Source organism: Pristis pectinata, chromosome 6 (assembly GCF_009764475.1).
Source record: "Pristis pectinata isolate sPriPec2 chromosome 6, sPriPec2.1.pri, whole genome shotgun sequence".
Classification (NCBI taxonomy): domain Eukaryota; kingdom Metazoa; phylum Chordata; class Chondrichthyes; order Rhinopristiformes; family Pristidae; genus Pristis; species Pristis pectinata.
This window is the reverse complement of record NC_067410.1, coordinates 69,897,145-69,921,333: the sequence shown is the minus strand read 5'-3', so window position 1 is coordinate 69,921,333 and position 24,189 is coordinate 69,897,145.

The window sequence follows — 24,189 nt, the reverse complement described above, 5'->3', positions numbered from 1 at the left end:
CCCGACATTTTCCCAAAAGGAATTTGCTTTGTTCAGTGCTTGTATCATTTCGGTGTTGAAGGTACTATTCCAATCCAAGTAGATTTAAAGAAACGAACGTAGCCAAAATGCTGCCATGTATTAGTGTATTTTGCCAAGCTAACTGGATTCCTGTTGGTTTCTGTTTTTTCCGATTGAGTCCCTGATTTGGTCATTTTGGTTACGACAATCGATTTTTTTTTATTATTCCATTACAGAAATTGGTTTTACTTTTAAGGTTGTGCTGCAAAAGAGCAAACTGATTTGCTTGATAATTATCCTTAATAACAATTTTTACATGGTTTGATTCTTCATAAATTTTAATTTTCTGTAAGTCAGGCATTAAGCCAAAGGCATAATGTCTCAAAGAGCCCAAATTTGTTTTTCAGATATGTATAGTTAAAATACATGAGATGTGCATATTTATTTTCCCTTTTGATCCAGGAATACTAGTTGGGATTGTTTCTTGTACAATGGGGAAAGAAGGGTGTGAGAAAAGATCAGTCATTCAACAATCTCACCTGTGTGAAAACTTGCATAGTGTGTACTATATCAGAGATGATTATTCGTTTCTTCAAGCCAAACTATGTGGAGGAGACGGAAGACAGAAGATTTTTTCCTGTTCTTGGGGTCTTTTGTGAATGTTTATTCACAAATGGTGAATTTACAATCGTAGATTGGTATTTTCATTAAGGTGCAAAAATGTGTAAATAAGTTACAAAAATAAATGAATTCCAAGAGTACAATGCTTGATCTTTAATTTGACATTTACTGATTTGAAATGTGTGCTAAATTTTCATCTAAACTCACAGGTTTCCATTTACATGGAATGGGTGGAGAGGAAAGGGAAGATCTGAAAATGTGAAAACTGATGGAAATTAAAAGGGATGATAGGGCAAGTAAAGAAGCAGAAGTGTCAGTAAGAAATGTAAATGAGAGAAAGTCATCTGAAATTATCAAAGGAAATAATGCAGATGCTGGAATCTGAAACAAAAACATTGAAGTGCTGAAAATCTCATCAACTGAAGATGTTGAATTAAATACTGTAATGTACCTAACTGGAAGAAGTGGTTTTCTTCACTAACAAGTTTGATTTGAACAATATTGATTGAGGTCAGAGTGGGGTATAGAAAGCTCATGGTGATGTTTGCAGACAACAGAGGTGTTCTGCAATCATCCATTTGTGTTTGGTCTCTATTGTAAAAGTGACTGTGTTGTGACCAGTAAATTGAAAGAACTGTTGTAAATTGCTAGAATGAATGAGTCCTCGATGGCTGGAGGTGAATGAGTAAAAGGGCAAGGATTGCACTTGTGTTGGAATATGCTATGGGAAGAAGGGTGAATATTGGTGTAGATGGAGGAGTTAGTGTGTGATGGAGTTATGGTCTCAGAATTGTGAGGTGGGGGGGGGGGAGGGTGGAATGGATATTCCTGGTGTTATACTGGTGTCAGAGTAATTCATTGAGTGTAGAGGCTAATGTGCTAAAATGAAAAGGCAAAAAGAATCCTTGTTCTGGGAGGGAGGAGCAGAAGTGAGAAAGTAGTGTGGGGAATAGATTAGAAATTGCATTGGTGACAGCTACAGTAGAGGAGGAAACTTGAGGTAAATGGAAGACTGGTGAGGAAGATAGTAACGGGCAGAGGAACAGCAAATGGAATGGAGTTGTATAAGGTATCTATAGGAGTTGGGTAAATATAGGTTCAACCTATGCCCAAAACCTATAAGAATATAGAATAAAGTTATTGGGTCCATACTAGCTCCTGGCAAAGCAATCCCATCAGTCCCATTGTCCCCCTACCCTGTGCCATTCTTGCTCACGTGCATTTCAACACCTTTTTAAAAAAATTCTTATGCTATACACTTACACAAAGGAGTAATTTACAATAGTTAATTAATCTATCAGTGCATCTTTGGATATGGAAGGAAACTGGAGAACTTGGACAAAACCCATGCAGTAGTGAGCGAACATGTAAACTTCATACAGCATCTGAGATCAGGGCCCCAGAAGCCATGAGGTAGTGGTGCAAACTGTTCTTCCACCATGTTGAAATAGTGTCCCATTCCCCGTGCTACCCTCCCGCATTTGTGGAACATCATTTTGGTTATAGGTTCGAACATCTGACAAACTATTTATGATGAATTGACAAGTGTGCTCTTGCCATTTTCTGCCCTCAACCTGAACTACAAAATTATGTCAATTTTGCTCCCAATTTCCACCCATTTCTCATCCTCTTATAGTAAGCTAGTGGCTCTTCCCTGAATGCTCCATCACCACTTAGGAGGGATATTCTAATGACCAACATCTACTCCTGTAACTGCCTTAAATGCAAATTCTCCCAACTTGTGTAAGGATTCCATTCCATTCTCCTGGTTTCTCTGTTTGCACATTTGTTCTGATGATGCTAACTTCCACACCGGTACTTCCAATGTATCATTTATCCTCAACCAAGGATTCCATTCAAACATAATTGATAGAGATCTCAGGGGTATCTTTTCCATTCCCTTTGCTGTGCTCTCACCCCTTCTCCTCAATATCCACATCAGTTCAATGGATCGTACTCCACTAACTTTGCTAATGTGAAGCCACTGCAAAAGGCATCTTTCTCGGTATTCATAAAGGACCATATCCGCCAGGGCATACTGGTTCACTTCTCCATCCACCAATATCTACTTACCATGGCACCTTCTCGCACAACAGCAAAAGGTGCAACCCTTGTCCTTTTACCTACCCCCTTCCCATCATCCAAGGGCCCTCTCGCAAAAGTTGTATCAGTCTCTAACCTCGCTGTCCAATGAGCAGCAAGGTTAAAAAGAAATGATACAATGTCTGTGAAAGTGATGTTAAAGGGATATTGATTGAGGCTCTGTTCAAGGAAGATGTGAAAGATACCTAAAGTGTCATGATTTGGGACAGAGTTGTCTTCTTTGCTTTGCATCATCATCCCTTTGGATCACTTTATTTCTCTCATCCCCTATTATAGACCTTTTTTATTACCTTCATGTCCTTGTCTTATTTTTTTCAGACCCATTCATTTTATAACTTCACAATTTTTATAGGTCATCAACCCAAGAGATTAACTCTCCACCAACACTGCCTAACGTACTAAATGTTTACAGCAATTTTTACTCTTATTTTAGATTTCCAGTATCTGCAGTACTTTTATAATTATTGTCTTTTGCTTTGCTGGTAGCTGTCTTGTGTCAAGTTGTAAATAATTGCTGCTTAATTTCTTTAATTGACTCCTACACGATAAGCCATTCCATGGCAGGAATTTGGGAAAGTGAAAGCCATAGTAATGAGCAATCCTTTATTCAGACCATTTTAAAATAGCTGCAGGGAAAGTAAGCTTTTCCCCTGAGCAGATGATTTTTTTTTCCCCCCATTAAAACTTAATTTGGTCTCTCATAGACCATGTGCCATAACATAGGAGCAAGAATAGCCATTGAACCTCATCCGTCAATCAACATGATTTTGAACCCTTTTGGAAGTTTTAAATCTCTAATTATTTGATTCTCATTCTCCTGCCTACTGAGTCCATGCTTTATTTCAATGCTCCATCTTGCTCCACCAAAGTGCCTTTATTTGACAATTTCTAATGCTTTACAGATTGGCGTTTGAATACTGCAACCCTAATCTATTCATAATTTACTTTTCAGTTATGCTTTAATCTATGCTAAAGTGCATATGAATATGTGTCTCCTCACTATGCTTGATACTTTGGACAGCCCAGATATTGTACATACTTGCAATCTGCACAAAGATGTTTTCATTCCACCTCTGAACTTAGTTTTAAGTTTTTAGTTTAAATTCACACTTGCAATTCTATTTATCATCAATGGCAGTTCACTTATACCTCCTATAAAATAAACACTTAATGTTTCAAATGTTTGACAAACCTGAGAATCTCTTTACAGCCTCTTTCTTTGATCTAATCATTAAACTGCCAAATTATCCTTGCAATGGGAGCAAAAATTACTGCACCCAAAATTGGAGCCATAGTTATGGACTTCATAGCTTGGAGATAACAGAGAAAAGAATAAAATAATTCTGATCTTGATGGATCTGTACTGGGATCTCAGCTTTTCACCACAGACATATTGATAGGCAAGTACAGTAAGTATTGTAGGTGGGAGCAGGAAGTTTATAAAGGGATGTAGGAAGATAGAATTCATTGTGGTGAAGGGCGAGGCCATTACTTTGAGTAGAAGAGACAAATCTGGATACTTCCTCATGCTGAAAAGCAAGGAGTTATAGTGGGAAGCCAAGTGATTAAAATGTCCAATATAAATCATTAGAAGCTCTTGTTTGCATAAGAGTTAATGGATAAATGATTAATGGGATCTTGGTTTTTCCCTCAGATGCAAGAATTCAAAGTGAGGAAATAATGTCTCAGATGTGCAAGGCATTAGTCAGTCTCCAAGGGGAATATTGCATTCAGTTTTACACACTAAAACACAAGAAATATGTAAAAATTTTGAGTGGATGCAGTGAAGATTCACCAAAATGATACTGAGATTTAAATGGTTAAATTTTGTTAAATAGAGTGCAACACTAGAGGTTAGAAGATTAGTGGGTTAAAATGTTTGATAGGATAGGTTGGGAAATCCAAAACCTTCACACACAATATTAGAGCTAAGACATTTAGAAGTGAAATCCAAAGCTTTTTACACATAGAGTAATGAAAATCTTGAACTTGCTTCTGTAGAATCTGGGTTAAGTGAAATTTTCAAAAGTGAGATTGCTAAATAAAATAGGGTAATGGATCAAAAGCAGGTACAAGGTGACCAGCTACTGAATGGCAGAACAGGCTTAAGCGCTCAGTAATGTATATATACTTAGCTAGCCCAATGCTTGTCTTGCTTAAGGCAGAGCACAAATTGTACTGCTCAACACCAGCTTAGATTCTTTGCTTTTGACATTATCAGCAAGTTCCTCATTCCATGCTCAAGACACTTCCATATTTGTATTGATATTTTATATTCCCATATGGATTACAATGACAAACTGCCTCCAGACAAATCCTTCCAAGAGTTTGCCGCTGCATTTCTGTTGTCTTTTCTTTTTCACCAGGAAGACAGTGTATTCTGCATTTTGCTTGCACCCATAGATATACGTATTCATGCATCTCGTAGCAAGATGTGTTCTTATTTGCTTAATAGTCATGCCAAAATTCAGAGGGCTATTAACCACATACTATCTACCAGTGACTTTCTTTTGCAACTCCAATGATTAATTCCCAATTAATTCATCAAATTTAGATCGGCATGGTCAGGACTTCTCCCCTCATTATACCACTTTCTTTCACTGTCATCTCCCTATCATTTTCCTTCTTTGCCCAAGCTCATCACGCTATGAAATGTGTGGTCTTTCCAGCCTGTACGGAAATTAATCAGGTGTTTTCATGTTTAAGGGCCTGCTTCTTGAACATAATGAATTAGTAATGAAAATGTATTAAACCTGGACCCTGTTTGACCTCACCTACAAGCAGCACTTTATAAATGTCACTGTTCTCACCAAGGCTCTCAGCTTTTTAAGAAATTAGCTTAATTTTTATTTTAAATCTCTGAACTTCATATTTTGGTGTTAAAGGGAATAGATGAATGCTGAAGCTTTGCTTAAGGTGGGTATGAAGTAGAATCCAGTGTTAGAATGCCAGGCTTTACCAATCTGGTTTTCAACTTCCTCCCATCTTCACATGCACTAAGTTTTAATATACAACTTGAGCAATGGGAGTTTAAAGGAAAAATGACGGTAATCATTGACTTAATTCCTCATTCCTTAATTACAATTAACTTTAGCAATAAGAGCCTAGTCAGTTCAAAGCTAGTTTAAACATTTTAGCCTGGTTACAACTCTAAGTAGGGTTTTGTTATATCTATGTCAAATCTTTGCAGAAAAGTTTTAGAACATTCCACTGTACTGTAACATCTGTCATGGTGTTTACCAGTTAAAAGCAAACATTATCAGCACTAAACAGTAGCCTTAAACATTGAAAGATGAGATTTCAGCAATGGCTCAACAGAAAGCTTTTCAGTTTAATGTGGACCATTATGATTATATTAAAACTCAACAACAAAGTTGTTGAAAATAAATATTGTTTGAAGACTAAAGTTTGATCCCTCATCACAACTATGTGAAAATCCAAAATATTCCACTGTAGATAGGTAGTTTTCATGCCCCATATAAAATAGGTTAAGACCTTTCTTTAATAAGGAATAGTGTTGAAATTGTAAATATTGATATAACTTCCTCCTTTCACTGTTTTTCCAAATGGTAGAAATTCTCTGAGTGAGGTGTGTTCTTGTTTCATTTTTATTATTTGTGCTTTATATGCAAAGTGCTCTGTGTGTCAAACTATTTTATACCTTTCAAGTGTCTTCACTATCATCACTATGCATGAGGTAGATGTGCTGTTGGCAGCATTACATTTTTTTGACCACAGATGTTATGGTAATTTTAATCCTACTGTTCCACCAGCTAATGTTTTATTATAACGAAGGCAAAAGGTAATTTATTTAACATGGCTGCAGCAGAAACTGAGCAAATTATTAGTGACTTGTTCGGCATACTATTCACTTTATTTCAAAATTGTATAGTTATGGTTGAACTGTGGCTTCTTGTCTCAGTAATAATTCCATGTTAGGGAAAATGGAATGAAGCAGCATTTGTGCTGTTAAAGTCATTGTTTTAGTTGACTAAAATGAGCACAATATAAAATATTTTTTTTAAAGAAACTACATTTTTTTGAAAAAATATAAATTAAGATTAAAAGTCAAGATCAATTGGCAAGACTAGAAATGCTTCTAAGACTCAAAACAACTTCTGGAACAGATACTGGAAATTAAAAGAAATCTAAATTCCAAGAGGAGTTTATTTCTTCCTTTCTTTTGGTCTCCTGGGTTCTTTGAAAACATTCAGGGGATTTTGAAACATAAACTTTGAACAACAGTCATTAGAATATGAAGCTGATAATGTTGAAAGTAAAACATAAATGATCAGTTATATTTTCTTCTTGAGATTTAATCATCTCCAGAATTTTAGAGATAAGTAAAGCCAAGACCAGGAACAAAGGGGAGAAATTTATCTTTTGTTTTCTAGTGATAAATGCATATGCAAGTTTCACTCTGCTCCCCACCTTAAGTTCCGTTGATGCATAGAATGTGCAGAAGATGGATAAAACTGAGTACCTATTGTCTTGTATGTATTTAGAGGCAATTCAAGAGATAATTTATTTCTCCTAGATCTCTTCTGGCAAGGACTAACACTAAAATGCCAGCCCTAGAAATGAGGATAAAATCATTTCTACCATTCAACTAATACTGATAGGCATCAGTGTCAAACAATTTATGCTTAATAGTATTTGTCAATGAGGATTTTTACAAACTAACGCATATATGCCATTATTAGAGACACTCCACAAAAAAGGTTCAGATAATGTGCCTGTTCAGCTTTATTTTTGGAACCAACTTTTAGGATTCAATTGTACATGAAGTAACTTGAATACTTGAAAAAGGAGACTCTAAATGTAATGGGTTCTCAATTCTAAGAGAACAGGAGATATAGAAAGAACAATTTAACTGTGATGTACTTCTGACAATTGTGTACCTCGGGCAGTATGGAATCACAGGTATTCCAACCACCTAACGAAAGGCCAAAGGCATTATTGCCCACAGTAAATTTTATGTAAAAGAACTTAGTAAAATAAACTATTCCACTGTTTGTAATTCAGTGCTGTTCTGTATAAAATCTCATCAATAACATTTCAGAGGGTATGATACTGTGTCTGTAGGAAATTCGCCAAATAGCTTGCCATAGTTTCCTTTCACTTCATATATCAACATACTTGTCTGGTATGTGGGAGGTAGGTGTTGGCTCCTGCTAGGGCGACAGGGTTGGATGCTTGCTGCTCTTTTAGGTGCAGTACAGAAAGACTCCCTTGTGTGTGTGCAGAAGTAAGCATCTCCCAAGACTTTTTTTTCCCTTCACAGTTACACAAGTAATCAGATAGTTTGAGTCTCAGAAGTAAAATGGCTCACTGCAGATGTTGGAAACTGCTGCCATGGACGGTTTTAGGAACTACAATTCTTATGGCATTTACCGGTAAGACTACAATTCAATTTCGGGTACATCGATGCATTCAGGGGATTCAAACTACTTCATGGAAGACTCGTTCTTCAGTTTTCTTTATATGTGATTTGATCGATCACCCAGTAATATTTGCTCCGGTATGTTTGTGTTTATATGTGTGTGTGTACTATGTATTTAAATATGTTTGATTTAATGCAGAAAATCGTACAATTATAAAAATTGATGCAGAAATGAAACAAAAGCTAATTTTTCCACATAACAGAAATTATATTACAGCATATGTATCTGAAATTAAGGGGTGAGTGCTGGTTACTGGGACAGGGTTTCAGAGAAGAGGGTTTAGGTGTATAAGCATCTAGCCGTTACCAAAAAACTTTATTTTATTTTTAATTATTTGATCAGAAAACCCCTTTTATTCTTAAAATGGATAAGAAATTCCTGATTATTTTTAGATCAAAATTAGTAAAAATGTATATGTGCGTATGGAGTGTGTGAAATGAATTTGATAAAATTTGTACAAGAGTATTAATCATGAATGTCCAAACTGCAAATGTTCTAAAACAGTACTTGATATATTAAGTCATTTTTTGAAAGAAAACAATCATGGTATTTTTCTCACAAAATAAAAGAATGCAAAGGATAAGCCAGGTCTACAAACTCAGATACAGACCTGAATCTGTGCTGAGGAAATGATTTGCAAATACCCAATTTGGAATTTATTCAAACTCTTCTAAATTAAACTTTCAGTCTCAAGCCTTTAACATAAGCAAAGGAGATGGAGCCAAACACTGCTCTGCTGTAACTGAGGAAGGAGTGAAATTAATCATCAATAAATAGCCGCAACTGAATATTATGGAGAAAGAAAGCCATGCAGAATAGAGATGAATGCAGCTTAGTTAGTGGGGGGCTGTTACTTCTTCCTTCAGTATATTTCTACTAAGATGTAATTGAAAAATTAAAACAAAGCTAAATTTTCACTTTTTCTGGAGGTGTATTCTCTTCAATTTGTTGGCCAACAAGTGGGGATAATGCATGAGGTGCAATTTCCACTGCTATCAAACATTTTAAAATTCATTTAGTGATCGATGGAAATATTTTTCTGCTTGGATTTTGGCGTAGGCCCTCAACAGGGTGCAAAGATGTCATCAATGAGCCCCCACCATCAAAAACCTAGGGGTCATCTTTGGCCAGAAACTTTGCTGGACATCATATTAACACCATTGCCATTAGAGCCACTCTCCGGCATATTTTGAGAATCAAGGGATGATACAACCCATTGTGCTATGATTGCTCTTTGAAGAGCTAACACATTAACCCCACTCTGCCTTTCCCACATAGCCCAACAACCTTCTTGCTTTTTAAGTATTTATTTTTATGAAATTATTCTTGATTTTGCTTTTACCACCCAGATCATAATAACTCGTTATGTTAAAGATGTTTTCCTGAGTTAGCCTCTGCTTCTTTTGCCATTTACCTGAAGTCTCTGCCCTCTGTTTATTCAGCTTCCTGGCACTAGAAACAGTTTCTCTTTATTTACTTTGTCAGAACTCCACAGGACTTTGAATGCCTTGAGCAAATACCTCTTTGATTTTCTCTGCTGTAAGGAGGGCAAAACCTGTTCTATGTAACACGAGACTTCCAACCCTGGTACCATTCTAGTAAACCTCCTCTCACCCATTCAAGGGCCTTGACTTCCTGCCCCAAGTGTCATACTAGGAATTGTCCTCAAACTGCCAGCTGGTCCTATCTGGTGATCAAACAAAATTTCCTTGCTTTTATACATTTCTTTGCAGATCAGGCAGCATCTGTGGAAAGAGAAAGAGTTAATGATTCAGGTTGAAGACCCTTCATCAGTACTTGGTACCTCTGTTAATAATGCTAAGGATACCATATACCTTTTTAACAGTCTTCTCGATCTGCCTGCCCCCTTCTTGGCACCGTAATGGTACAGTACTAAAGGGGCTGCATAAGCATATTTCCGTACATATATCTCCATCAATATTTCACCATTAAATTTATTTTACCTCTTCCCATTCTCCCAACTCCAAGGGACTGTGTACACTTCTCTTAATCAACTTATATCTGTAAATGTTTCTGCCTATTTTATCAATCTCTTCTTGACCTTCTGAAGTCTGTTAATCAATCTTCACTGGATTTCTAGATTACAGGTCAACCATAAACTTCAAACTTATCTATGTACACAAAACCACCCAAACTACCCTCATCAACTCTCTCCGTTACTTAATCAAATATTTGGTCAAGTTGGTTGAATATGATTTCACTTTAAAAATCAAGTCCGGATTTCATATATATGCATATTTTTACAAGTGCCGAACTGGACAATTGCCATTAGCATGAATGGCCTGTAATCATGGGTCCTTATCCCATTGTCTATTCTAGAACAGAGGCATGACATCTAAAGATGACTGGAGGTTGTGAACAGAGCCTCTGCGATTTCTAAATCTGAGTGCATCCAAGCCAGAAATAGATGCTTGTCCTCTTTTAAGCTTGATCAATCTTTCATACACCTCCTCTTTGCCTCCTGTCCATTATACACCTCCTGTCCATTTTTTCTTCTATCTTCCTCTTTACTGTGAATTGGCAGAATCCCTTTCTTTAGTGAAACAATCTAATTTAATTTCTCAACCCTGGCTTCTGCTTCAGCAAAAAGCCTCTATCACCTTGCTAGTCCCTAGTCAGCCTCATCTTACGTTTTCATATTTATGTATTTATGCAAGATTTAATGGGAGCTGCTCATCTATTCTTTGGGCCTCTTGTTTCCTTGTCCAGTTCTCTTCCTTTCTTCTCATTTCAGCTGGGTTCTCTACTGACTTACAAACCTGATATTTACCCTAAACTTCCCCCTTTTATATTCTACTTTATTCTTGGTTTCCTCCATCACCTAGATTTGATTGCACTTCCTTTCTCAGTAATTGGAGGATGTTTAATCTGTACCTGATGTACCTCTTTGAAGGCCTTTCACTGCTCATTTACTCTATTACCCATCAGTGTTTCTTTCCAATCCATTTGGGCCACATCCCTTTTCAATTCCATGAATTAAGCCCCTCTATAGTTGAATGTTTTGCTATTAGATTTTCCTTTGTCCATTTACATTATCACTCTGTCCCTGATGGCATTTTGATCCGGTTCCAGTCGCTCTCTCATTCTACTTGTCCCACTTCATTCTGGGCATTTATTCACCTGTTGTCTCAGGTCTGCCCCACAATTTCTTACCCTTAACTTATTCCCTTCTATTTCTGAACTACTATTGTCTCTTCTAATCTTCTGTATGTCCTCTTCCCTTCTTCAACCTTCTGCCCATTTATCTTCCAAATTTCAATGCTGGAAAGAAAAATGTGTTCTCAGTTTCTGAAGCTATTTGGGACGATATATGATCTTTAGGTATGCATGACACAGTAGATCATAAAGTAAATCTAAATTTCTCGCCAAAAGTGAAAATCATCTTCCAGAGTCAGTTTAGTACATTGATGTAATAATTAATGGACAAAGCATTAAGAGCAGTTCAAGATCACAAGATAAAGGAAATGGAGCAATACGCTACTTACTCTAATGGCAAGATGGTAAGATCTTCTGCAGTTAATTAAATGTAGAGGTTGATAGGAAATCACACATCCAGGCACTGCTGGTGACTCCTGTGCTCCTTGCTTCATTACAATCACTGCTGCAGTTTGACGTAGCATGTTCAAGTCTAGCACCTGTGTCTTTAAGTTCATGCCCAACTCCAGGAAAAATAAGTGAGGAAAGTGTTATACAGCTTAACAAAAAGTCAAACTTGGTGACATTTGCAAGCCTAAGTTCTCTTGGGGCTTCTTATCCTGATTGCCTCTGTTGATTAATAGGTTAAACACCAGAAATACAACCATACCTCCTTTTCCTGTGTTTCTGAGACAAGATGTGGTTACTCTAGCGATGCACTTGTATACTGATGTTGACATCAATTGATGCTAGTGAAGCTTGTTAGAAAACTGTTAACTTTATGCAGAATGTAACAGCTGTGCTTCAGGTTCTGAACTGCTGAAGGATATGGGCATACCATTCCACAAACTACCTCCATAGAAACTTACAGCACTGAAGCAGGCCATTTGGCCCATTGTGTGCATGCTAGCTGACACATAATTATCAGACTAATCTTATCCTCTGGCTCTTGGTCTGTGGCCTTGTAGGTTACAGCATTTAAGGTGCATCTACAAATATTTTTTTACATGTGATGATGGTTCCTGTACTGCAGTATTCTTTCACACAGTGAGTTCCAGTTCCTCATCATCCTCTTGTCTTGAAGTTTTTTCTCAACTCTACTGTGTGGCTTCTTAACCAATTCACTTACCTGCCTCGCCATCTTTAGGGATCGGTGAGAATGCACTTTATCTCACTATTCATCTACATTTCTAGGTGTCCTATCATTTGTTGTACATTCTCTTGCATTGTTTGCCTTTCCACTTCAGACTTGCATGAATTTAATTCTATTTGCCTCTAATCTGCCCAGCTGACTTCCATGCACAATGTTCTTCCTCACTGTAAACCATGCAGTCAACCTCAGTAAACTTCTTAATTAATCTTCTCCATTTAAATATAAATCATTGGTGGATTCCATAAAAGGTGAAGGCTAAGCTATGTCCTGCAGAAGCCCATGGAGCCACCTGTGTCCACCATTACTGTTTAAACAAGATCAAGTTATTCTGGCTTATTTTCATTTATATATTGCAGACAGTGTGATAACTAGATTTTATATCTTGACAACAGACAGCTGGAGGAGGAAAATCTGCATAGCTGCCCTGCCAAAGATGTAGGCGTTGTATTTCTTTTTCAATTGTAGTTCCTTCATTTTTGCTCTGCCGTTTGCTTAGTGAGAATCCGTAAGCTGTGTTGAAAAATCATTGTTCCGGTATAACAGGATAATTTGCCGCATCCCATGCATCAATACTCTGAGAGTTTAATGCGTTATATCTGTTATACAATTAAAGAATCAATATTCCTCTACCCTCCAACTACACGTGATGATCTAGTGTTCTGCAGGCTGGGGTTGGAGGAGAGCAGAAGGGAAGCTATAGCTGGAGAGATTTTTGCAAGGGGTTAATATAGTGGATAACTACCACTGCCATTTTCTCTGTGTAAGTTGCAGATAATGAAAGTGCTAGAGCCACTGAAGGTATTTATTTTAGGTTTTAACATTTTATTTGGAGGAGTTTTATTGTCACAAGGGGATAGAATCTCTCTCATTGCTTTTCCAAAGTTAAGCGTTAGACAGTTGCTCCAGGCGTGCTGTCAGCCGTATACACAGAAAGCTCCTTTGTGGTTGTGGTTGCCAGCATCTGAACAGATGATTTCCCAGCCCTACAGAATAATACAGCAACCTGCTGTACAACTGCAGTCTTCACTTACACTTTTCCTTGAGGTGAGTTGATAAGCTATTGTTTTCTGCAATGCAAATATCTTGAAATGGACTTCTGAAAACATCTGTGGAAAAAAACATTTTTCGTTTGATCAAAATGCAAAATTCTAAGGATAAGGGTCTACAGTGAAAGTAGTGTTGAGCAGATCAATGTCCTTGGATACATCTCAGATAGTTGAATTGCAATCCATCAGTGCTACATTAAAACAGAGAAGTGACTATGCCAAATGGACCACGGGCATTGACCAGATTCAGAACTTAATTAAAGCCTCTCCTTGTACAGACAGCCTCGCAGTAATCACAGAATCATACCTATTGTCATCTCCCAGCTGATGAATCAGTCTCCTACATATTGAACAATACTTGGAAGAAGCTCTAAAAGAATAAAGGATGCAGAATGTACACTGGGTCAGGGACTTCAGTATCTATCACCAAGTGGCTTGTTAAAACCATCCCAGACTGTGGTCAGGTCCAGAAACATCTAGGTGCCAGACTGGGTGTGCGACAGGTAGTGAGTGATCAGATGGGTGGGACAAAGCTTGATGACCTTGTCAGTCACAGGGAGCTTGTGGAGACAAAGTCACATCTTCATGCCTAGCTTACCCTCCATCATGTTGTGTGACACTACAAATGATAGACAGAATAGACCTGGAAGCTCATCTAGGGCATCCATGAGGCACTGGACCATTAGCAGCAGTGGAAATGTGCACCACTGTAATTGGAATCCTCACTCTACCATTACTATCAGACCAGGGGAATGATGTTAGTTCTATGAAGAAAGCAAAAAAGCATGCTAGGAACAGGAAACAGGTGTTCCTAAAAATCTGGTGAACTTGCAATACAGGACTACATGCATGGTATAGACAGAGCTCAATGATTCCACAACCAACGGATCAGATCAAACCCCAGATGTCTTGCCACATCAAATTGTGAAAGGTAACAGATAATTAAGCACCCAACAGGAGGTGATGGATCCAAGAATGACCCCTCCACAATGTGGCAAGACCCAGCATGCAACTGCTAAAGACGAAGCTGAAGCATTTACAACCATGTTCAGCTAGAAGTGCTGATGATTCAGCTTATGTCCCTCCTGAGATCCCCGTCATCACTGAAAGTCAGTCTTCAGCCAATCTGCAAGTGATACCAAGTTTTGGCAAAGGGCGCAGGAGCAGACAACATCCCAGCTGCAGTACTGAAGATTCATGCTCCAGAATTGGCTGTGGCTTCAGCAAGTTGTTCCACCACAGTTACAACACTGGCATCTACCCGATGAAAAGCAGGACATTTCAATCCATTCCATCAGTTTACTCTCAGTTATGGAAGCCGTCTCTGACAGTGCTATCTAGTGGCACTTGCTAATCGTTAACCTGCTCACTGATGCCTGGTTTGAGTTTTGCTGGGACGACTCTCACAGCAACATAAACCAAAGAGCAGAATTCTAGTGGTGAAGTGAAAGTGATTGCCGTGGATGTTAAGGAGCCCTGGTAAAACTGAAGTCAATGGCATCAAGGGAGGAGCTATCCAATGGTTAGCGTCATACCATGTAGCTAGAGGAAGATGGTTATTAGTAGTTAACTATCCCATTCCCATGACTGTGGGAGATCTTCAGGGTAGTATCACAAACCCAACCATCTTCAGTTGGTTCATAAATGACCTTCTTTCCATTATAAGGTCAGAAGTAGGGATTTTGTCTGATGATTTCTCAATGTTCAATTCTATTCTCAACTCCTCAGCGGATGAAGAAACCCATGCCTGCTATACAGGCAGTTCCCAGGTTATGTGAGGGTTCCATTCCTGAGAACTGTCCGTCAGCTGATTTCTCCGCAAGTCAGAAATGTCTATTTTCTATAACTGCCCATGTCATATTGCTCTACATACACTTGCTATAATTCTCACATTTCATTGAGTAATCACTCTAATACCACCTATAATTAAACTAATGGAATACGTACTATATCCAGTCATTAGTGAATGTCATGAAATATCTCGTTATTGTTGTTACTAACTTGAAAAGTGCTTTACAAATGTATGGGAGAATTTGCATAAAATCAGATTTCCATTAGTCAAGTCACTTGTAACCCGGGGAGACCCTGTACTCTCCACTTGCCTGGATGTGTGCAGCTGCTGCAAAAAGCTAATCTTCATGGCATTTATACATGTGATATGTCTATGACAATACCTATATACTATGCCTATGACAATAAGCTTAAACTTGATAAACTCAAACACCTCTCAAGAAACTTGAAACCATTGGGTACAAAGCAGCCTCCTTGATCAGCACCTTATCCACCACTAGAAACATTCAACCCATCGACCGCCAACACATAGTGAGTACCATCTACAAAATACACGTGGCTACCAAATACCCTGACAGCATCTCAGAAACCTGCAACTCTACCACTGAGAAGGATAAGGATTTCAGACACACTGAAAGCACCAGCACCTGCATGTTCCCCTCCTGATGTAGAAATATGTCACAGCTCCTTCATCATCAACGGCTTCAAATCCTGGAACTCCCTACCAACAGCATTGTCTGAGTAGCCTCATCAGAACTGCTGTGGTTTAGGAAGGCAGCTCCCCACAACCTTCTCAAGGGCAATTCTGGTTGAGGAATAACTCCTTGCCGGTAATGTCACATACCAAAAAAATGAATAAATTAAAAATAAACACAAATTATGAAGCAAAAGAATGCACTGTAAATTCTGATAATATGGAATATTCTATTGGAGGAATTTGCACTTGCCTGTAAAGTTTGAAAACTTAGTTGGATCAACTCCCCATAATGACATCAGACATCCAAAGCTATACAAGGTTGAGGTGATTATTTTGCAGCAAGTCCGACACAAGATGTCAAATAAAGTTGTAGTGCTGGGCCTCAGTGCAGGAGAGAAACTGCTTTGATGATTGTGGTGTTTGAGCAAGTGAAGCAGCCCCGTGTAACTATTAGACTTCCTGTGATGAGGCAGAGCACCGGATATCGGACAGTTGGGGGGACTGAGTACACAGGAAGGGGGTCCAAACATCTGGCGTATCCACAGCTCCAGGCTTAACCTGTGACTTGCTAATATAGACCAGTGTGATAGGACATGGTGTATAAATACTGGCTGTTTTTGGGAGCTTTAAAGTCCTCAGTTTCAGACATGTCATACTATGCCTATTTCAAAAGCAGCAAAACTGAGCGTCTGTTTTTCCAGTCCTGCCTCTGACAGCTGCAGTGTGAGTGTGAAATATGCTGAGGTTTTAGGTCTGCACCAAGGAATCTAACCTCAAGACGCTAGGCAACCTTTGCCAGGAACATTGACAGACCTGCTATTGTCACCAAGGCTTTCATTCAGATTTGAGCAGCTGGACTGAATAAACAGATAAACAACTCAGTTTAAACTAATGTGCTAAAAATAAGAAGTAAAAACAGATAGCACGCCAGGTAGTATGTAATTATTTTGTCCTTCTCTAATTTGTTATTTTCCCCTAGTGGCTCTCATTTATGAGTCAGAGGAGAGTGAGGTGCCTCTTGGGAGACAATACAAGAGGGAAATTAGTGTTAAGAGAGAGATGGAAAGACAAAATTTAGTAGGAAAAGGACATCATTAAATTGGTATTTTCTGTAAACTCAGGATCAATCTATTAAAAACTAATAATTCCACATCCGAAAGAGAATGTCATGCTCTTCTTACATCTGTACCTCTAGTGTTGCCTAAGTATCTCTTCTTGGGCCCCTTCTTTTTCTCCACTACCTTCCACTCCCTTGATAACATCATCTGACAACATTGCATCAGTCTTCACACTTTAGGCAAGAGCACCACCTCTCTTCATCCCTCCACTGTCACTAAACTGTCAAACAGCTTGTGCAACATTCACTCATGGAATGAGTGGAAATTTCCTCCAATTAAATAGTGTTTCCCTGCGACCAACACCAGCCCTGACCCCTGTAACTGGAACTGATCCAGTTTCATTTGAAACCTTAGTGTCATGTTTGACCTGGCACTGAGCTTTGCACCTCGTACCTGTGCCTTCCCTAAGATGACCTGCAACCACTGCTCAGCACTGCTCAACTCCAGCCCTACCTCTGCTCATCTGCTGCTGAGAACCTCATCTGTTATCACAGGACTGGACTATTCTGGCCTTCTATGCTCTTGCTTGCACTACTTTGAGTTCACCCAGAACTGTGTCCTACCTCATGCCAAAGCATATCCCTCTGTCTCTTTCCTGTGTTCTCTGACCTACATTGACTCCCAATTAAGCAAGGTGTCTGAAGTAAATTGTCATCCTCAGTTTAAGTCCCACCTGCCTTTGCTTATCCCAGGAATCTTCACCATCCTTGACAAGATATACATGGTTCTCCAATTCTGGACTCTCTTGCAACTGTGAATTTACTCCCTCCAACAATGGTGGACATGCCTTCAGGTGCCAAGGCCCTGAGCTCTGCAATTCCCTACCTAAACCTTAATGCCTCTCTCCCCTTCTTGCTTTCTTTAGGATGAACTCTTTCACCATCTGCCCTAATGTGATTCAGTGCAAATCACAGTGCCAGCATCCAGGTTCAACTCCCGCCGCCGTCTGTAAGGAGTTTGTATGTTCTCCCCGTGTCTGCCTGGGTTTCCTCTGGGTGCTCCGGTTTCCTCCCACATTCCAAAAGACATATGGGTTAGGAAATTGTGGGCATGCTATGTTGGCGCCGGAATCGTGGCGACACTTGCAGGCTGCCCCCAGAACACTCTCCGCAAAAGATGCATTTCACTGTTTCGATGTACATGTGACTAATAAAGATATCAAAAAAATCAATGTGTTCTTTGTTTGGTCCCAAGAATTGCCTTAGAACTTTTTAGCACAATTGGCTAGAAATTCTAGTGCAGCCCAAAGAGTGTGGGTGCCAAGGTGGCGTGGGTGAAATGGGGCAACCATCACATTGATCACCATCCACCCACATCAACATTCAGTTGTGATCAAGGGACTCAGAAACGAGCCATCTGAACCTCCTCTCCCCAGAGGCGGCTCAAGAGATTGGCCCCAGACCCAGCCAGGCACTTGGCTGGGTTAGCCAGACTGGGACTTCAGACCTATGGACTCACTGAGGACTGGGGCTCTCTGGCCATTGGAGTCTTCTTGTGTTGGGGTGAGAGAGAACAGATTGGCCTGGCACTGTATCGGCAAGGGAGGTGAATGCATCAGCTTGCATGTAGGGGTTCCCGAGAGGGAAGGGATGTACATGTTGCGGAGGGGGTGGAGGTGCAATTGGAGGGAAGTTATTGTTGAGGGGATGGGTGGGAGGGAAATGGATTGGGCTGACACTTGTGGAGAATGGGAGAGGGATTGGAAGGATTGGCCTGGAACTTAGATGGGGACGAGGCAGTAAGGGAAAGGATCTGCCTCGTATTTGTGTTGTGGTGGGAGGGAAGCAAGGCATCAATGCACCACGTGTTGTGGGGAAGTGGGAGAGGGGAAGGAGAGGAGGGAGGGAATGGATCAGCTCTGCACTTTCATTGGAAATGGTGGGGAAGGAGGGATTTGCCCAACATGTGTGGTAGGGATTGGAGCCCAGAGCTTGTTGGGGGCTGGGAGGTTGTTGCTGGGGAGGCCAGTGTGCAGTGAAGGAATCTGAGGATGTATGTTGGTGTGACAATGTGGTGGGGTGTATGGGAGATTTCAGACATGACAGTAATGACTGGGAGGATCAGAGTCAGGGAGGGTGCAGATCAGGCTGTTGGGAGGTGGGCTGGAGATCGAGGTGTTGGGGACTGTTTTAGTGTGGGAAGGCAGAGCACTTATCAAGTATTACACTTACCTCATAGCTCTCCCAGATCGATCTTGTCCGTTCAGGGATGTTGCCCCAGGACAGGCGCAACCCTCCGGACAACATGGTCCAAGGTCCCCACAAAGCTCCATAGCAGCATTGCATGGGGAGTGACACCATCACTGCATCCCTGACACAGAAATCACATCAGGGTTACAAGACTCAGGACAGGAGGGTGCCCAGCTGAATTTCCCGAATGGTACGAATCGAGACCCAAAAGTGTTTGGAAACATGATTTATTCCAGGATAAATTGACTTTGAATTACACTAAACCTATATAAACAGGAGTTATCTCCTGTTGATGTAAACATTGCATATTTCAAAATAACTGAGTCATTGTTTCTAGCTTTCAGAACTTCGCCTGTGATGTAATGTTCATAAAGTAGATTAAACAATTCTTCCTCCTTTAATAAGGCGGCATTGTGCCCATGATTCACTTAGGGTTTAGTATCCTTTTGAACCATAGTTTGGCTATATATCTTCAATTTCATGACCTAGTGCTTGATCAAATCTCTCTCTTCTGTACCTGAAGTCTCAAACACTGGCGTCATTCAGCCTCCTGAATTTCTGATATGTGCTGTGGTCAGCCCAGGCTTCCTGTTGCTGTACAGTGTGGGCTTGTGTAATCTCACTTTCTGTAGCTTTAGACAAGAGTGCCAGCAGATGGTACTATTTCACTATCGAGAAACAGAATAAGGTGTGATTCCCATCCCGGAGGGTCTGCACTTTTAAAGGAACACAAAAATTTGGATTATTTCTTTTCTCTGAATTGTGGAATAGAATTGTTGTGGCATAATGGAGCCAAACTTGTCAGACCCTTTCCCCCACTTCTTCCCTCATGTCTTTTCTGAGTAATGCTCCATTATAAAGAAACCAAATACAGATCCTCCCCATGTTATGAACACCCGACTTATGGAAACACTGTACGTACAAACCAGCATTTGGTAGACTGGCGGGATGAATTTGCCAGCTGCTGCGGGGCTGCAGGCATCTTCTGTTAGTTGGGAACAGGGCACTTCTGCATGCCTTCTCTTCCCTCTCCCTTCCCCCTCCAAGCCACGACTTTCGGGAGCTGGGTCGAGTCGAGCAGAGCTGGGAGCGCTGATCAGACTCACTCGCTCACTCACCGAATCAGTGAGATTGGCTGGCAACCCTGTTGTGACCTGGGGACTGCCTGTAAGCGAATATTGGCGGCTACCACGGACAAGTGCTATATGGCCTTTTATTGAGGTCACACTGAAGGAAACCATGCTTGTTTTTAATATCCTTCACTGAAAACAGTGTAACATGTCTGATCTTGAAGCTAATCGAGTTAAATTCAGCTTGTCCTCAAGAGGGAAGACTGCCTGGTTTCTGTGGATTTATGATTGTCATGTTTGCCTCAATGTGATTAAAAAACATCATCTCAGGTAACTCAAAAAGGAAATAAAACTGTAGATAAAATGCAAGCCAATTATCCTCAATCCGGTGGGACCAACAGTTTCTGCTTGAATAACCCTGCAAGAAAATTGTGATGGATCATTTTGACTGAAGGGCGATAGCTTTGGTTCCAGGAATGCTTCCAGCATTTGATAAAACTAGCACAGATGACTTACTATTCAAGAAATACTTACTCAAGAAATTGTAGATCAGTTGAAATCTATGTTTGTGAATTGTACAACACTAGAACTGGTTCTTTAGATAACAAATCTTATAGGTCTGCAGTTTGATATGTTTGCAGAGTAATGTGGATTTATTCACATTAGAATATCTACAAGACCATAATGTGGTGCTGACCACGTTGCAGACTGTAAATAATCTGACCAGGTTGTCCAACCAAACAGATTAAACTCTGGTAAAACACTGACGTTCTCTAATTTAATGCAAGTTGCATTATTTTATGGGACTGTGCTAGTTCAGGAGTCACTTAAAATAGGGTGGGTAATTTCTTCAGCTAGCAAGGTTAGGAGCCGTCAGGAAGAACACTGCATAGGAAGTGGAATGCTATTTTTGTGCCATTAAGCTCACTTTGTTGACTCAGCTGTCAGAAGTTTATTAAATGAGGCTAGAACATTAGAATAGAAGATCAGAAATAAAATTTCAGTCTGAGGCAATTCAACTACAAATACATAAAACTCAGAATAACATTATTCACTTTGCATTCAGGAAGATAAAGTCACCATTGGAACACACAGTATTCACTTATTACAACTTATTCATGATCAAAATAGCCACTTTGTCACATTCGTAGAAATTTGAGGATTTTCTGTGGTACTTGGTTCATTGAACAAGAAGGCATTTTCTTTTACAGAAGACAAGCCAAATGATAAAGTGCCAATATCCTGTTTTTCTCTGCTTATCTCACAGCAATAGTTCCTTCCTAGATCTTTTGCAATGTAGATCATGTAGTAGATGAGTTGAAATATTTTTATGTTTGTTCCAGAAATATCCTCAAAATTGCAGATGTTTCTCTTTCTAACAAAATAAACATGATTTTTATAAATTGATGTTTCAGCTACAGCTCCATGCTGTGTGCCAGGTGAAATAGGGCACTTGCAGGATCAGCAGTGATGCTTGATGGCTTTTGTTGTCTGTGCCAATGTTTCAGTGAACCACAGACATTGATTTTACATTAAAGAGTAACCTCCTACAGGTTTACTTTTCTTGAGTGTACTAAGTAAACCATTTGCTCTGATCACTGCACTGAAGATGCACTGAAATTTCTCTGTGGAAATCATTTCAGCTGACTTCCATTTTCCTCCTCAAACAAATAAATGAAAGAAAGGGCAAGAAAGAAGGAACAGAGACATGGAACTAATTATATAGCTCTTTCAAAGAGTTGATACGGGTCTTTTGGCTGAATATCCTCCTCGTGCATTGCAGGTAGGAAAATAAGTTGTGAAGATGACACAAGGAAGCTACAGGGGGATATAAATAGGTTACTTGAGAGGGCAAAGATCTGACAAATAGAGTGTAATGTGGGAAAATATAAAATTGTCCATTTTGTTTGGAAATTTAAAAGAAACATTTTATCCAATTGGTGAGAGATTACAGAGCTCTGTGAAATAGAAGGGTCTGGGTTCCTAGTGCATGATTCACAAATGGCTCATATGCAGGTGCAGCCTGTAACTTGGAAAGTTAACGTTGTTTATGTTTCCTCTTGTGGGGGAATCTAGAATATAAGTGGTTGCATGTTTATGGCAGAGATAAGGTGAACATTTTCTATTTTAGAGGGTCAGGAATCTTTGGAACTTTCTTCCTCCAAGGGTGGTGCAGGTACTTCAAGTGCTTTTAAAGCCAAAGGTAGATAGATTCTAGATAAAGCAAGGGAGTGAAAGGTTACCAGGGATAGAGATAGGAATGAGGAGTTGAGATTATGATCAGATCAGCCATAATCCTAATGAATGGCAGAGCAGACTCAAGGGGCAGAGTTGCTTCTTCCTGTTCTTAATTCTTATGTTGACATGTATGTTCTTAAGCATGCATTATTCTGTGGATGTGATGATTTTGCACACTAATCTATTTCCTGTTGCTTGTTGTTTCATAATAGCATAGGAATTAAGTTTTTTTAATGAAAGAGTTCATTGTTATAACATGCTTATGAACATGCATTGATAGTAAAACACAAACTCCCGGACGAACTCAGGGAGTTGAGCAGCATCTGTTGGAGCAGAACAATAGTTGACGTTTTTGCTCCAGATTCCAGCATCTGCAGTCTCTTGTGTCTTAATTGATAGTATATCGAGAAACAGAAATGATTGGGTCCCTTTCAAAGATCAAGTTTTGATAACTCTGTTGATGATTTTTTTGTTAAGTTATTCATCCATTTTTCAGGATGTGGGACTTCACTGGCAAGCTCAGCATTCATTGCCCAGCCCTGAAGAAAGGTTACCAGAAATGAGAGTATCAGGGAAGTCTGAGCAGCCTGATAGAAATCTTTAAAATTAGGAAGGCTTTCAATATGGTGAATGGTGAGGAATTGTTTTCCAGTTTCTGGTCAAGTCCAAAACAAAGCAACATCAATTGACAGATAGCCTCAATGGATCTAATAAAGATTTCAGAAAGAATTTCTTTCCACGAAGAATGGTGCAAATCTGATGTTTACTGCCAGTTGGAGTGTTTGAAGACACGAGCATTGATAAACTCAAGAAATAATAAACGATGCATTCATTTGGTTGAAGGGAATGGACAGTTACAATGAGGCTGGTGTTGCAGGCTTTAATGTGGCAGCAGGCTTCTGTGGAGTAGAACCAACATAGACCGGTTTAGGACAGATAGCCTATTTCTATGGTATCTTTCTCTGATTCCATTGGTGTACTTTCTTATGTATGGTTAATGTGGGATTCAGTGATGTTTTAGTGGATGTGCTTTGACTGGCAGGCTCACCCATGTTGCAAGTGCCTTTGAAGAAAGCCCAGTGTGTAAACTTGTGAGCTGCAGTGTGTAGGCTAACCAAGGCAGGAAAAAAAAACCTGCATTCGTTAACTCAAGTTTAATAAAGGGAGTTTAACCCCATCATCGACTAATTTTTTTCCAGTTTAGGCATTACTGACAAGGCCAACTTTTATTGCCCATTTGAGAAGATAGTAATGAGCCACTTTACATAGAACATAGAATAGGCCCTTCAGCCCACCATATCCTTGCTGACCATGATGCCAATCAAAACTAAAGTCATCTCCCTGAGTGGTCTGTATCCCTCTGTTTCCTGCCTGTTCATGTGCCTGTCTAAATGCCTCTCTTACATTGGTATTGTATCTGCTTCCACCACCTCCCCCCGCAGCTTGATCCAGGCACCTACCATTCCGTGTTTTAAAAAAAACTTGCCTCACAAATCTCCTTTAAACTTTCTCCATCTCACCTTAAACCTATGGCTCTAGTACTTGACATTTCCCTGCTACGAG